A 15776-nucleotide genomic window follows, 5' to 3' on the forward strand; every position below is an offset into this window, starting at 1 on the left:
TGACCTGATAATTTACGACTAGCTGTCTCCATGTTAGAGGACAATAATCCTATTTCACAAGTACTTCTATGTAGTTCAAGGAGATGACAATGCCAGGAGGTAAGAAGAAAACATCTTTTCTGATCCTAAGATTATAAAAGCTATCAATTTCGTTGTAATCTGAGTTTTGTATTAGAAAACTGAAATAAAATCTTGAAGTAAAACATCCAATTTATTGCTAGGTTACTGAACTGATAACTTTTTTGGTCAAACATCCCTGTAAAACACCTTAGCATCTGTTTTTTGCCCATATATTCAAGTGTACCTCAGCTTATTTAATTAATCTTTATGATAAATTGAAGGCACATGAGGAAGCCACCTGGAGTCCCACACTTACCTTGTACTAGCAGGGTTATATGAAATTCCGCAATGCAGTTCTCTCATGCAAATCAGACCCTAAAGAGCAGTATTAAAAGATATCTCATTATAATTCAATAAAAATAAACAATAGTTGCCTAATTTTCAAGATTCGTTTTTATTATTTGCTTTCACAATTACTATGTTTTCTAATTTTGGATAAATATCCCAAAAAGCAACTAAAAGGAAGAAAATAGAATCTTTGCCATCTCCTGATTCCCTATTTGTGTATGTGTGTGTTTTCTTGATAATGTTAGAAAAAGAGCTATATGAGTTTACAAATATTATTTTTACAATTTGCCTGATCATGTTTTTGTCTCATGTAAGATGACACTTATAGTGGATCATTTGATCCATCACCTCCGCTTTTCCTCCTAAGTAGGCAGTATTTTTGTTCTGTTTGCCTTTGCTTTCTTGAGTAAAGTCCAATCCTCACCATTCTGAACAAGGGCAGAAACTGCTGATGATCTCTCAGCATTGATCTCACTCATAATAATGATAACATCACATCTTTTTCAATTGTCCTTGGCTCTTCTGCTTTTCTCTAGGAAAACCTCTAAATGACACTAGTGAATAAACCTTCAGTCTGAACCTGGCAGTAATATCTCTGGATTTCAAGTTCATTATTTTTTTCTGGAAACGCTGTCTGCACCTCTTTTTGAATGGCATTTGGACAAACTTTCTATTACTCACAGTTAATTGCCATTGGAAAAAAACTTGTCTTTTTTCATTTTCTTTTTTGCTTAAGGCCTCTGATAGGAATAGCCCTCGTTTTTTAATAAAAACTCTATTTCCCATTTCAGAGACACTGAATAGGGCAATAAAGTATACTTAGATAATTTATACAAATAATTTTTAAAGTTTTCATTGAGGGTATTTTGCTCATAAATGACTTAATAAATTACCTTTCTTATACTAATTATTATACAATATTAAAGATTCTCACAGTGTACTTTATTTGTTCTCTTACACTATTTCTCAAAAGTTTTGCTTAGCTGAATTATACTTAGTAATGCCAACTTAACTGATCTATTTAATGAACTAGCCAACTGAAATCCATTTAAAATTGTAGTTTACTACAAATTGGTAAGCAGCTTTTCTTTTACTTTTAGTCCTGTATGAACCACAAAAATGTTGCCTATCAAATATAATGGAGATATGTTAAATAGCAGTAATTGATTTGTTTTTCTGAAAATGCAATATTACATTTTCACAAACTATCATAATAATGGTAATTTCTGTTCTGAAACAAATGTCCAAGTCTTTGGAAATACAAATTATATTAATTAGAAGGTAACTACGACTTTCCTTGAAATAATTCATTTATTCATAAATATGTATTGATCATCTAGTATATTCCTTTCATTAGGGGCAAAACTATGAGATAGGATTACTATTTATTCTCTGTAAATGTACTACTGAAGTGCCAATCACTCCTAGCCTCTTAATTACTAAAATAACTATCTTACATTGGGTAAGTTACTTAAAAATAGTTTCTTCATCAGTAAATAGGCATAAGAGTAATGCCTTCCTCATTGTATTGTTGTACTATATGGTGTATAATAATCCCTGATTTGTAAGTTTTATGATTGTTATACATTTGCCAGAAGTATAATGCTAAAGAAGTTAGATGAGGTTCTTAATGTCACAATGTTTATAGTTTATTTCAGGACACAGATAAAAATAATTTAAACACTAAATTAGTAAATGTGAGGAATGTAAAGAATAAAATGAATAGGGAGTTTTGAGAAGCCAAGCACGTGTATGTGTGTGTGTGTGTGTGTGTGTGTGTGTGTGTGTGTGTGTGAGAGAGAGAGAGAGAGAGAGAGAGAGAGAGAGAGAGAGAGAGAGAGAGGAAGAGAGAGACTTTGACTCTAGGAAATAAGTCGTTCCTGGGAAAAGATCTTTCCTGTTGGATAAGAGAGGACTTCAAAGCTCAGGCCTTCTTTCCTAGATAGGAGCGCCCTTGCCCTTATCAGTGTCAGTTGCTTCTTAACTTAAGTTGGCATGGCAATCAGGAGTGCTAAGTCCTGACTTCTTTGACACCAGGACAGGACTGACGAATTGCCTCAGTCAGAATTCTTTGTTTGTATGTTTTCATCAGTGCTTGATGGGTGGTCTGCAGATTAATTCTGATCACTATCCCTGGTATAGGGTGTGCTTGACCACTGATTTTATTTTTCTCTAACCGATCGGTTTTTAAATTGTTTGATTGTGATGATGTAAATTTCTGACCCCTAGAAATCTGGGGATATTGTCCATAGGCATGAATTGGGACTTCTTGAGAATGTTTATCAAGACCTCTGATTCACTAACCTAATCATTCCGTGGCCTACTTCAAATGAGGAAGGGGAAGAGATTTTTAAAAAAATTAACTGCTTTAATGGCCTGGACTGTACTTAATAGAGTTCAAACAACAACAGAAGTCCTATTTATTTCCTCTCTCTCTTTAACACTACTCTGTAACTACTCTTCTCTGCACTTGAGTAAAGTGTTAGGCAGGTACCATAGTTTTTCTCAGTAATGTTAGATAATAAAAAGTCCTACAGACATTTTGCCTCTGAAGAATAATCATACTATCCAGGGTAATTATAAAAAATGCAAAGCAGGTTATACATCAGATATTTTCCCTCTCTCCCTAATTTATGCTAGAAAGGCTGCAATAGCATAAGCAATCATGGGATACTTCTATTATATTTCTCCATCATGCATTTTTCTCCCCTAGCTTACCATGGATTCTGATCTATGGAGGGTTGGTGCTGGGAGAGAAGAATAAAGGAAAGGACATATGGCTGCTTGTATGGTCACCATTGCCATGTTTAGATGCTAGCACTTGGCAGATGTTTAAGCTTAAGTATTTTATAGGACACTACATTTTCTTAGAGACTTTCCGAGGGGATATTCAAGAGCAATGCTTGTGGTATGGGCTGGGTGGTTTGTGATGCAATCTCTCAGGTTCAGAGAGCTACAACTTGCAAGATAGAATAGAATGCCACAATGGTATTCTTGTTTGTACTTCACTATGTGAGTCTCTCTCTGTTGGAGCCTCATAGCTACCCTCCCCCCACCCCGGTAGGATTCTTGGGCAAAGTATTTTATGAGATGACTTTCAGTGTGCATCTTTGCCCTTGTCATCTGAGGACAAGCCGTGTGCTTTCAATGAATCTCTTTTTCTTGGATAGACTGTCTTGGGCTTGAGTCAGACTTCAGTCACTTATAGATTCAGACCCTGGGAGACAGACACATAACAAACTCTGTTTGTGATCCATGTGAAGCCCCTTTTACTAGACCTGAAGGAGAAGAAAGCAACTATCTCCTGTGTTGATAGGGAAAAGGGAAAATATTCATAATTCTACATAATTTCAAGAGGGAACATTCATAGGTTTGAACAAATTTTAAAAAGAATGATATACTCTATAAGGTAGGTAACTTTTATTATCTGAACACAAATATCAAGGTTTATTTGTATCATTAATTGTATAATAAATGTAGAGCAGAGGAGAAACAATATTAAGAAATAGGAAGTAGCCATAGCTGGTTTGGCTCTGTGGTTGGAGCATCTGACCACTGACTGAATGGGTAGGGCAGTGGTTCTCAACCTTCTGGCCCTTTAAATACAGTTCCTCATGTTGTGACCCAACCATAAAATTATTTTCGTTGCTATTTCATAACTGTAATGTTGTTACTGTTGTGAATCATAATGTAAATATCTGATAAGCAGGATGATCTTAGGCGACTCCTGTGAAAGGGTCGTTCGACTGCCAAAGGGGTCATGGCCCACAGGTTGAGAACCGCTGCTCTAGGGTTTGATTCCCAGTCAAGGCTATGTACCTAGATTTACAGGCCTAGTTGGGATGCAAGTTGGAGACAACCAATTGATGTGTCTCTTTCACATTGATGTTTCTCTCTCCCATGTCTCTCCCCATCCTTGCCACTTTCTATTAAAATCAATGGGGAAAAACTATCCTCAGGTGAGGATTAACCAAAAAAAAAAAAGGAAGAAATGAAATACGTTTATGTTGAAGGATTAAACAGAGCTATCCTATTTCCATAAGAGTATTTCTTAACATCAGTAGATGTATAATCATGTTCTTGAATTGAAAATACACTCATTTCCCTAATTTTTTCAAGTTTTTCTGTGTTTAGAGCCAATGGTAGTCAACCTCAAGTGTGATGATTATCAAAATGCACAGCTCAAGCAAGTAGTTCAAATTTGCAGAAAACAGAAGCTATGGTACAATTTAGGTAACGCTAGTAACACTTTGTTTCAGAAATTGTGTTTGAGATCTTGTGAAAAATGCAATTGAAGCTAAAGGCGGGTGTTTTTAAAAGTATATAATTGGTTTCCTTAAGTAATCTGGATAATAACATATCAAAATTCCAAGTGATATACAACATAATTATTGGGAAATTACTATGGAAATGTTTTGAGAAATAAAAAATGCAACAAAAGAAAAACAGAAGATTTTGACATTGAAATCACCTTGATTTTTTATAATTGAAGAAGATGAATGCTGCAAAGTTATAAGCATAATATAAATTTTGAGAAACCCAAAGGATAAGTTATAAACAAGAAAGTCATAAGCACTCTGAAATACAATCTGGGGTTGGATGAGATGATTACTACTCGTGGTTTTGTTGTTTGTTTGTTTGTTTTTTGAGGTTACTACTCTTATACTTGTGGAAAGTAGTGCAGGCAATTTGTATCTGTATTTTACTAAGCCATTTGACGGAGGCCTAGGCAATATTCTTGGATCCAAGAAGAATAATGATAACTTAGATTTTCTATATATTCAAAAGTGTCTGGCATATTATGTTTATCAATCTCTAATTATCTGGAGAGAGGTGACTAATGGTGTTATTTTGCAATTACAGTGTATCTGTCCTGTTGATTTAATTTTAAAACAATAATTTATACAAACACATGGTTTTGCAAATAAACAGAATTTCAAATAATTGAATTTTATGAAAGAATAATAAATATTTAAAAGCTGACAATTTAATAATTTTCCTTGTATTGGAAAATAACAATAAAAAACAAACCTGCAGATTAGGAATCTCAACACTGTAGGTGATTTTTCTTAATTTTGACTTTTATCCCAAAGTTAATAAAGTAAATATTTCACTATATTAAGTGAAAATAAGATTCACACATCAATTATTTTATAGTCTATTTATAAATGCAGTATTTACAAAAATTTTTTGAGTACACATATTTTATAATGTTATGCATTTTATTTAAGGATAAAATATGGTTATAAGAAAATATAAATATTTTAAATGAAAAATTAATTAAGTTACTAAGTTATTAAATGCAATATAAATTATTTTAAAAGAACAAATAATAAATGTATTTTATACTTGTAGATATTTTTAGAACCCTTACAATGCTGTACAGAGAATAAATAAAAGTAAGAATATGTGGATCATTTAGATATTTAAAGGAGACTGTGAAAAGAAAAAATTTATTATCCTTGTGGGTTGAAAAGATTATCAGAAATGCTAAGATGCTGATACTGCAATATTCATTTAACTAATAATATATGTTCTCTCTCTCTTTTATCATAATGAAGCTATCTAACTACCTTCAGGGGATGTTATAAAGATTAATTACTTCATTTTTGCAAGAGTTCATGAAGTTTAATAATATTAAGTAAAAGGACAGATGAAAATTGAAGGAAGAACTATTAAACATTATTACAAACCCACTGATTATTATTACTTATAGGAATGAAGGTCATCATTTCACTTGCAAGATCTATTAATGTACAGTCAGAAAATATGAAAAAAATCATTAAAAATTTTAAGAATCTACCTTATACATTATGTGAATAAAATGTGTATGAATATTTTAATTAAACCTTGACAAACTCCACCCTTTTTAATGCTTAACCTTTCTTCTCATTCATGACAGTGTGCTCTGCCTCTTTTTCTAGCTCTGTGGCCCTTTTTCATTCTCTCTCCTTCTTTGACCTTTCCGTAAAAGAGGGTATTTCTCAGTGTTCAGACATTTTGAATTTATCTAAGAAGGTATGCATTCTTTACAGTATATCAGCTTTTATACCCATTTAAGTGACTTCAAATCTATATTATTAGGCCTTAAATATCTTTTTCACTTTTCTATATTTGTCTGATTATTCTTTTAGCTAAATTTCTGAAAGAGTTCCCAGATGTTTTAGGCTTTTGATCAGGTTGACAACTTGAACGCTTGGGGAAATGTACTGAGCTGCATCTGGAAGGAGTTGAATGAAGTGACAAAAATATTGTTCTAGAGAGTGGAATCAGTGAAATAAGTTGTACTTAAAATTATAGCTGAAGGGAGTAGGGAAAAAGGGGACATGACCTTAACCCAGAAATTGATTTCCTTGAAAAGTGGAAGCATACCGAATTGGGAACCTGGAAAGGTGTGATGGATTGGACTGCTGTCAGAAATCGTGGAAGTTTGAGCTTTGAGACTAAACTCAACTGCCTCCTGGGAGATAAATGATATTAGCTGTCTGTTTAGATTGGGAATCTAAACTGTATTAGCTCCTGCTGCAATTCCACTACGTTTCAGACAACTCCCACCTCAGTGGCTCAGAATAACGCATGTTGATTTCTCATTCATGGTCTGCAGGTCAGAAGCAGTGACTCTCCTTCAGGCTGAATGTGGGTTTCAGGGTGCAGATCTCTCCTGCACATCTTCTTCCAGGATTCACCCTGAAGGACCATGGGCTTCTGGAGCGTGACCTCATGGGGTAACCGGCAAAGCTCCTGCAGCTGGTGCTCGACCTGTCACATGGACTTTTTGGTCCACATCTCATTGGCCAAAGTGAGTCCCAGGAGAAAGCCCACTGCTTGAAAAAGAGGGAAGTAGACTCTGGCATTCACTATGCACTCTTCCACTTAATCCCTTTGATTTCACTTGCTTTTAAATGATTTTTTAAATGTCATTGGTTCCTGAGGTCAGAGGTCTAAAATGAGTCACCAGGGCTGCATTCCTTCTGGGGGATCTAGGAAGAATCCATTTCCTGGTCTTCTCTTCCTTCTAGAAGCGACCTTTAGTTTTTGGTTTGTAGCCCCGGGTCACACCAACCTCTGCTTCTTCTCTGGTTTACTACTACATTTGATGATATGCTCTCTAGGATCTAGACCAAAACTTATCATTGATGTACAGAATAGTGTCCAGTATGTAGTTTTAGAGAATATTTGTTAAATCTTAATAATATTTAAACTCTCTGAAATGCTATTTGTGACTTTGCATAATAGCAATTTAACAGATAAAATTCCTTCTCTCATAGATGCACCAGTCAACTGGAGGAAGAAGGGGTTGAACATAAACACACAAAGAATGCAATCACACTATGATAAACTTTATAAAGTAACATACAGAGTGTTACAAGACTCTATAAGAAGAAGCTTTGGTAGCTAATGAAAAGTGATATTTACAAGGATGAATATCATGGAGAAATTGATATTTAGGCTAAGAACTGAAAAATCATTAGCAGTTGGCCATGTGAAGTGGGTGATCTATTCCAAGCAGAAAAATCAGCATGTTTATGAATGTTTTGCAGTCCCCCATCAACTAAAGTAGCTACAGAATTAAGTAGAGTACATCTCTATTTCACTGCTACATTTTAACATACAGAATAGGGTCAATTTTCTACTATTTATGGAAGTAGTAAACATAGAAAATAAGTAACACCCCAGTGAATGAAGGCCCTAGGATTTCTTTCAATGTTCATATTATTTGCTAGAATTCAGATGGGAGAATATAAGACACTTATCTGAATAGTTAGCATAAGATTTTAAGTTCCCACATAAGGATTTTTCAGTGGAAAAGAATATTTGGTTCATGTTGATTTAAATTCTAAATGAATCACTCGACATATATATATTAACAATGATTGGCTCATACAAGATATTCTGGACTTGGAGTCAATCTCTAAAATTTACTTACTCATAAAAACTTGCATATATTCAAGAAACGATGATAATTGTGAAATTGCAGATTCTGTCCCAATTGGCATAGTTCTGTGCTTATTTTTGTACCTCAAGACATCTTAAAATGTAACTCACTAAGTCAAGGAGTACATATTACAGGGAGGAAAGTAGAGAGGTTATGTAAAGCAAGGATTTTTTTAATCAGACATATTCTGTGTATCATGGCAAATTATTTAATTCATGAGTGCTTCATTTCCCTTTTAAAATGCAGCTGATAACATCTGGCAACTCCTCTAGTTAATACTATTCTGGCCTTTGAAAAGTTCGTTGTTTTGGCTTAGGTCCCATTCTCTCAGTGATGCAGTGCTTTTGGGGTCCTGAAGTAATAAAGATAGCATTGTGAGGACAGAATTTTATGTTTTACTGGAGGCCCGGTGCATGAAAATTCATGCACGGGAGGGGGCGTACTTCAGCCCGGCCTGCCACCCCTCTGACAGTTCAGGAGCCCTGAGGGGTGGGAGGCGACGCCCCCATCACACCTCTGCTGCTGCCACTGCCTGCAGTGCAAGCCTCAACCGGCCCTGTTTACCTGAGCTTCAGGCAGCCCTAGGCAGCTGGGGGGCTGAGGGGACTGGGTGCTGCCATCTTCTGGCTATGGGCACTGCCATCTTTGAGGGCAGGACAGTCAATTATCATATTCCTACCTTATTGGCTATGGGTGCAACCATCTTTGTGATGGTGTGAGGGTCAATTAGCATATTCCCTCTTTATTAGATAGGATTAGTCACAGTATGTTTTGCATTATCTGAGAATTTGTTCAGTGCCAGTTAGAGCAAAACTAAAAAATATTCACAAATCTGTTATAAGCCAAAATGTTCCATTTCTCTTCTTCAAGTTTTCTACCTCTAACTCAAAACCATAATTACCAGTATTCTGTGCTTGGGTGAAAGAGAGCTGAAATGGGCAATATGTTTAACTTCATCTTTTCCCTTTGTCTGAGAGGTATTCTTACAGTGTAGTGCCCCCTTTAAAAAGCTGATGTGTTATTATATGTAACATTAACTCTTAAAAAGCTTAAGAATCAAGAGTGGGTTTGAGTGTGGGTGGGTGTGTTCACCCGGAAGTGGGATAATGGATATAAACATATACACTGAAACACAATGAAGCTTTTCTCTTTGTAGATTCCAGCTTTTCTTTATTTTTGAAACTGTCCTGAAACAAGTACATTTTCTAGCATTTGTTCCATTATCATCTTGAAGTTCAACTACCTTAAGTTCAACTACCTTTATTTTAGGTTTTGAGCTAACACACAGATAATAATATCAAATGAGAGTCTCATGGATCAAAGATCCCACCCAATGTCAAACTTTAATATTACTGTGAAGAATATGATTAATCAAAAGGCTCGAAGCAGACAGTTGTAGGACATCAAGGGTAGCTCCTCAAACCTATTCCCTGCATTGGATATGTACCTCTGTTCCAGAATAATACACAGGTTCTGCAGGTAAGGCTCATGGTATTCTTTCCCACTCTAGGAGTAATTCCATTGTGAACCATTTCCATTCTTAACCCCCCAGGGTTGTGTCATTCCACAGGGAAACATGCCTAGTAGATTCTGTGATCTATTTACCAAAGGGAATTCTTAGTCAGTGATATCTTATTAAGGACAATTCAACTATAAAGTCTCTTCCTCTAGGAAATAGCATTAGTCTAAATTCCCAGAGGTCTGGTTGACAAAAAGATTGCACGAGGTTATCTGCTTATTTCCTCCACCCTTCGAGTGTCACTCCTATAAAAGAAGTGACTGAATCCCAGACCAGAAGCTTGGAAACTTCTTCCTACCAGGAGTTAATACCATTTTTCATTCTCATCCTCTTTTTAATTTTCCTCTGAATTTTGTGCAGTTTGCTATGACTGTTGTGCAGCTCAGTGTCTATAGTGCAATACTATATCTGCTACTGATAGGAATTAAATATCACTTGCATCACCCTCTTTATTTCTATGAATGAATCATTTTTTCCATTTAAAAAATCATATTATGTAATTTATATTAAATATCTTAGAACTTATAGGCAGGTATCACTTCCTTCTTTTTTTCACCCTTTTCTTCCTTGAACACATCTTTTGCCAAGCAAACTCTTCCAAATTATCTTGCTGCCATTTAATTTTTCTAAGAATTTTCACATAAGCTCCATAATATTTACTTTATTGTTAATTATATTTTAAATTATTTGTTTTACTTTTCATAGTATTTTATACAAATAGTTTTAGAAGTCAAATATTGCTAAATGTCTTATAATAAAATTCACTGTATCTCTCTTTCTGTGCTCAGTCATATCCACTAATGTAAAAACTTGTCACTGATGTTGGTATTAATTTTCTAATTTTAGAAATGTATGTTTATTTAATCTATGAAAATGTATATTTGCTATCTTATTATTTATTTTATTATATAGATCCTATTCCCATTATTACTTCATCCATTTATTATTTCTATTCAATTACTATGTTGATCTGGTATCTCTTTTAGGGAGTCCTCTCTTAAATAGATTGTATGGCTTCAATATCTAAACCCATGCCTGTTATATTTCCTATCTGTACTTAGAAGTTCTTATTTCTCTTTTCAATTCTAAGCAAATTTTCTTCTACATCTGAAGTTTTAGTACCCCATAAATCACACATTTATTGTGATGTCTAAATGTCTTTGGTTTATGGTAAAAAAGAATCTGTTTCCTAGCGTGGCAGTTACTGTGATGCTGTGAGCTAGCCCCTTTCTTGGACCCCCACTCCAGGGGAATATTTACAAAGCCGAAATTTGCTTGTTGCAGATTCTGATTGTCAGGATGAGCTCAGAGGTTCAGGTTACCTGCCACAGTGTCTTTCCAGTTTTGGTGTCTCTCACTCCGGGAATAAGATGTGCATCACTGACATTCTATATTTTTCTGGAAGATAACTGCAAGAAAGTTCTTCCACTACATCCATGTTTCTTGTGATGATAGCTCTACCTTCCTTCTAAGATAGTGATGGCAAATCTTTTGAGCTCGGCGTGTCAGCATTTTGAAAAACCCTAACTTAACTCTAGTGCCTGTCATATATAGAAATTTTTTGATATTTACAACCATAGTAAAACAAAGACTTATATTTTTGGTATTTATTTTATATATTTAAATGCCAAAAAAAATGAGTTTGCGTGTCACCTCTGACACGCGTGTCATAGGTTCGCCATCACTGTTCTAAGATCTAAAAAGAGCTAATTGCTTTACTTGCATTATTTTACCTATTCCTCATAACACACTCATAAGGTGGATACTTTTCTAGTGATTCCAGTCTTATATAATAAAAGCCTAATATGCTAAGTGTCCGGTCGTCCATTCAACCAATCAAAGTGTAATATGCTAACGATACACGAAGGACACTCAACTGCTCACTATGACATGCACTGATCACCAGGGGGTAGACGCTCCAACTGGTAGGTTAGGTTGCTTCTGGGATCCGGCTGATGGGGACTGAGCGAGATGGGCCAGACACATCCTGAAGCCCTCTCGCAGTCCCTCCCCAGCTGGCCAACCTCCCACACCCCTCCCTGGTCCTGATCATGCACTACTAGTTGGGTCCCTCAGCCTGGCCTGTGCCCTCTCGCAATCCGGGACCTCTCGGGGGATGTCAGAGGGCTGGTTTTGGTCAGATCCTGCAGGCCAGGCCGAGGGACCCCACTGGTTACAAATAAGAAAACTAAGTTTAAAAAGTTAAATTGCTGCCTGGCTGGAGTGGCTCAATGAGTTGGACATTATCCCTTGCAGTGAAAAGTTGCTAGTTTGAATCCTAATTAGTACACAAAACTGAGTTGCAGGTTCTGTCCTTAGTTCAGGAGCATGCAGAGGGCAACCAATTGATGTTTCTCTCTCATCAATCTCTTTCTCTCTCTCCTCCTTTTCCCCCTCCTCCTCTGTCTCTAAAAAATAGATAAAAATGTATTTTTAAAAAGTTAAACTGAGAATCACTCTGTAGACAACAGAATTTGGATTCCAATCTCAACTTGCCTTATTTCAGTGCCCTGAAATAGTAGGTGTTCTATTAGTATGGTTATAGGGTTATAGGCCTGACTCTAGAGCAGGTGTGGGGAGTGAGGGGGGGGGGGGGCGGGGCGCTTGTCTATGACTAATATGTTGGTTCATTAGTCATCCACTTTCACCAGAAGCCTTGCCCTGAAGGCTTTTTGCTTACTGTAGTCATTTTCTTAATACAAAAAATTGTTGCACAACACTTGCTAGTTGCTATTTCTTATCCTGCATACTCCAGAGCTAAGCTCACACTTCCAAATAAGGGTTCAGGATATGATTTGTTAAGGTGCCCTTCCTCTTTTCCCAGACCTTTTACCTCAGTGAAAATGAGAGTTTATCTTATGTCTCTTCTACTCTTTCCCTCTATGTATTCTAATAACCAAATTATTAATGTTTCTGTCATATATATGAAAATATTTCTACTTTTTGTGTGGATGAAAATATGTATCTATTTATTCTATTTATGTGCTTGGTTGATCTTGGTATCTTTCAATGTTAGAGTTAGATACCAGTTTTCATATCACTATTTTAATCCACCTGATGTGTGTTTCATTAGGAATGGTTGAAATGTGGCAAGGGGCAGATAGACTCATCTGGTTTTGTCACCTTATTTACCTGTTTGTTTCATAATTTTCAAATGCACATACTCTAGTCCAACTTGTCTACTTCTTTTTTGTAATGGTAAGTTAAGTATAGTCAGTGCACTTGTCATCTGTCACTATTATAACCCTAATTTTTAATATCTCCTTCATCCTTCTCTGAATTTACCCAAATCCATTCACAACATCCAGTCAGATATTCTCTATAAAGCCTCCTCAGGTTCCCAACTTAATTGATTGTTGGGATTAGCCAAGTTTGAGAACCCCTACCATCACATTATGTTGAGAATTTGACAGTGTTTAGTACACTTGTGATTAAGTATGCATCCAAAAACATCCATGGATAAGAAAAGTTTACAAGGAAGCACATTTTAGACATCATCATGAATAAGTGGGCCATAAATTGTGACAGTAGCTGATTGAAGCAAAAGTCACAATTGAAAGATAATTGATAAAAGAGGTCTAATAATGGAGACTTCCATGTGTTTCAAGTAAAAGAACTAACACTAAGTTGGATTTTTATAAACATAAAATAAAAGGTACCATAGATATAAAAGTTAATTCAGACTGTCACTTTTGACTCATCTGAGTAAGGAAAAAGGGAAACATACCATGTTGAAGAGTAAAAGATTGAAGTGTCAGAATATGAAAAAGGTCTTTAATAATTACATGAAAATAATACAATAGAGAATAAGTTGTCAAATGAAGAGCTTATTTAGGATAGCTACAGGCACCTTCTCTCCCTTGGATAATTGGAGGTTTAAGATGTTGGAAGGAGTTAAATGGAATTTAGATAATTGTGGCTGAAGGAAAAACTCTGTACTGATCCTACTCTCTTTGATGAATTTGGCAGGCCCAGCTACTGGTAAGCAATAAGATAAAGAATTTAAAAAAGCAAACTTTCCCAAGAGAATGAGGAAATCAAGAAGTATACTTGCTCTGGCTTCAGGCATTTAGGATACCAGACTAAGATGAAATATTAATTTGATACCCCACCAGAAAGAAGCAAGAGGACTATTTTTTAAGTGTCCTTCCTGCATTGTTCAGGACTCACTCAGGTCCTGCTGGAGCTCAGCCTGGCCTGGCTGCTCATGTACAGAAAAAATAAAAACTCATACGTATCTAAATTAGTGTGCTTGTTGGAATGCAGGTCAAGGCACAAAGTAAGTGAAGGGGCTGTGATAGAGCTAAAGGCAAACTTGTATAAGAGAAACCCTTGGAAAACAACATAGGTAATACATAATCATTTCATTTCAATGTAGCCAATTTTATTACACAATTACATCTTTCATTTGTAGACTTAAGATTTAATACATCTAGTTATATTGTTAGTTTGCACAGATATTATACACACATATGTGTATATACACATATAAGCACATACTTTTTTTTACTTTTACAGAAAAGTAATCCATTTTTGTAAGAATAAAAATATTTTTTCCTTCCTGACAGTGTAATCTGCTCTTGATATTCATTTTTATTATATTCTGTAACATACTGATTGTCTCCACAGTATAGCCTTAACCAAAGAACAAACCTTCAGGGAGGAAAAAGACATTAGAAATATCTCCACATCTGCTTTCAGCCTCTCCATTATTACCAAGAATGTTCTAAGTCACCTTGTGTCTGATGACATTAAATCAGAGAGACCAGGCAAAGGAGGCCATGTCGGCACACTGACAGTGCATCCACTGCACTGCCTGGTCGGTTTATACCCTGTCACTTTCCATTTAAAGGGCACTAAATAGAGCAATTTTTATCTAGGACAAGTTTGTAAAGTAATTCCACATTTTGTGTTATCCTCTGCAACAGCAATTAGTTTAAAATGACAATTGCAATGTCATAAATGTCTGACATTTTTCGTTGAATTCATTTCATTGTTTACTTCTTTCATACTTATTTTAAGCCTTTTAGAAAATACTGCATTATACTGGGATGACTAAAAAAATTCTCCCAAGCTAAGTTTTTTAGAGTTAAGTTTCTCAATATGGTTTAAATACATTGGGTACATTTTGATTTTCTACATTTAGGAGAGTTTACTAATGCCTTCTAAACATTGTTCTCTGTTTTCAGATTTTATAAGTAAAATGTTTGTTGTAAAGAATTTAGACAATAGAAAAAATATAGAGGAGAAAATAGAGATCATCCTAAAGCCGAGCATCTGGAAATAGTTACTGCTCCTTCAAACATAACTTCCCAATCCTGCGTGTGTGTGTGTGTGTGTGTGTGTGTGTGTAAATAATGTTCCAGACAGGTGAGAGAAACTTGAGTTTCTTTCTAATCTGAACAAAGGGAAAGCTACTATAAGGATTAAATAATTATTTATAGGAGATCACTAAGAGGGAATAAAAGAGAACTCGAATGAAAAGCTTAGTGCTGAGGGAGAGTAACCAAGGATGGCATAAACTTGAAAGGGCCCCAGATTTCTAAAGATGGGTAGAAATTACAAGGCATACTATAAAGGAGGACTATCGGAGACTTACCATGGTCATGTCAAAGGAGGCTGTAATAAGAGTAGGAATTGCAATGAACCTAAGACCGTCAAATGTGCTTACATTCATTGCATAATAATATTGCAAAAAATAATTGGTCACCCTTTTAAAATAAGTAACAAGTTGATTATATAAAAAACTGGTTAAATAAGTATTTATTCTCTTTATAATGGTACCATTGGGCAACTAAATAGTAGACTAGAGAAAGCATTGCCTTGTAAATTCATTAAAACAAAATGAGGTAATTTGAATATTAATATTTCAGTACCCCTAATATTTTAATAGATCTATGTGTTGAGGAACAG

Source organism: Myotis daubentonii, chromosome 6 (genome assembly GCF_963259705.1).
Source record: "Myotis daubentonii chromosome 6, mMyoDau2.1, whole genome shotgun sequence".
Classification (NCBI taxonomy): Eukaryota; Metazoa; Chordata; class Mammalia; order Chiroptera; family Vespertilionidae; genus Myotis; species Myotis daubentonii.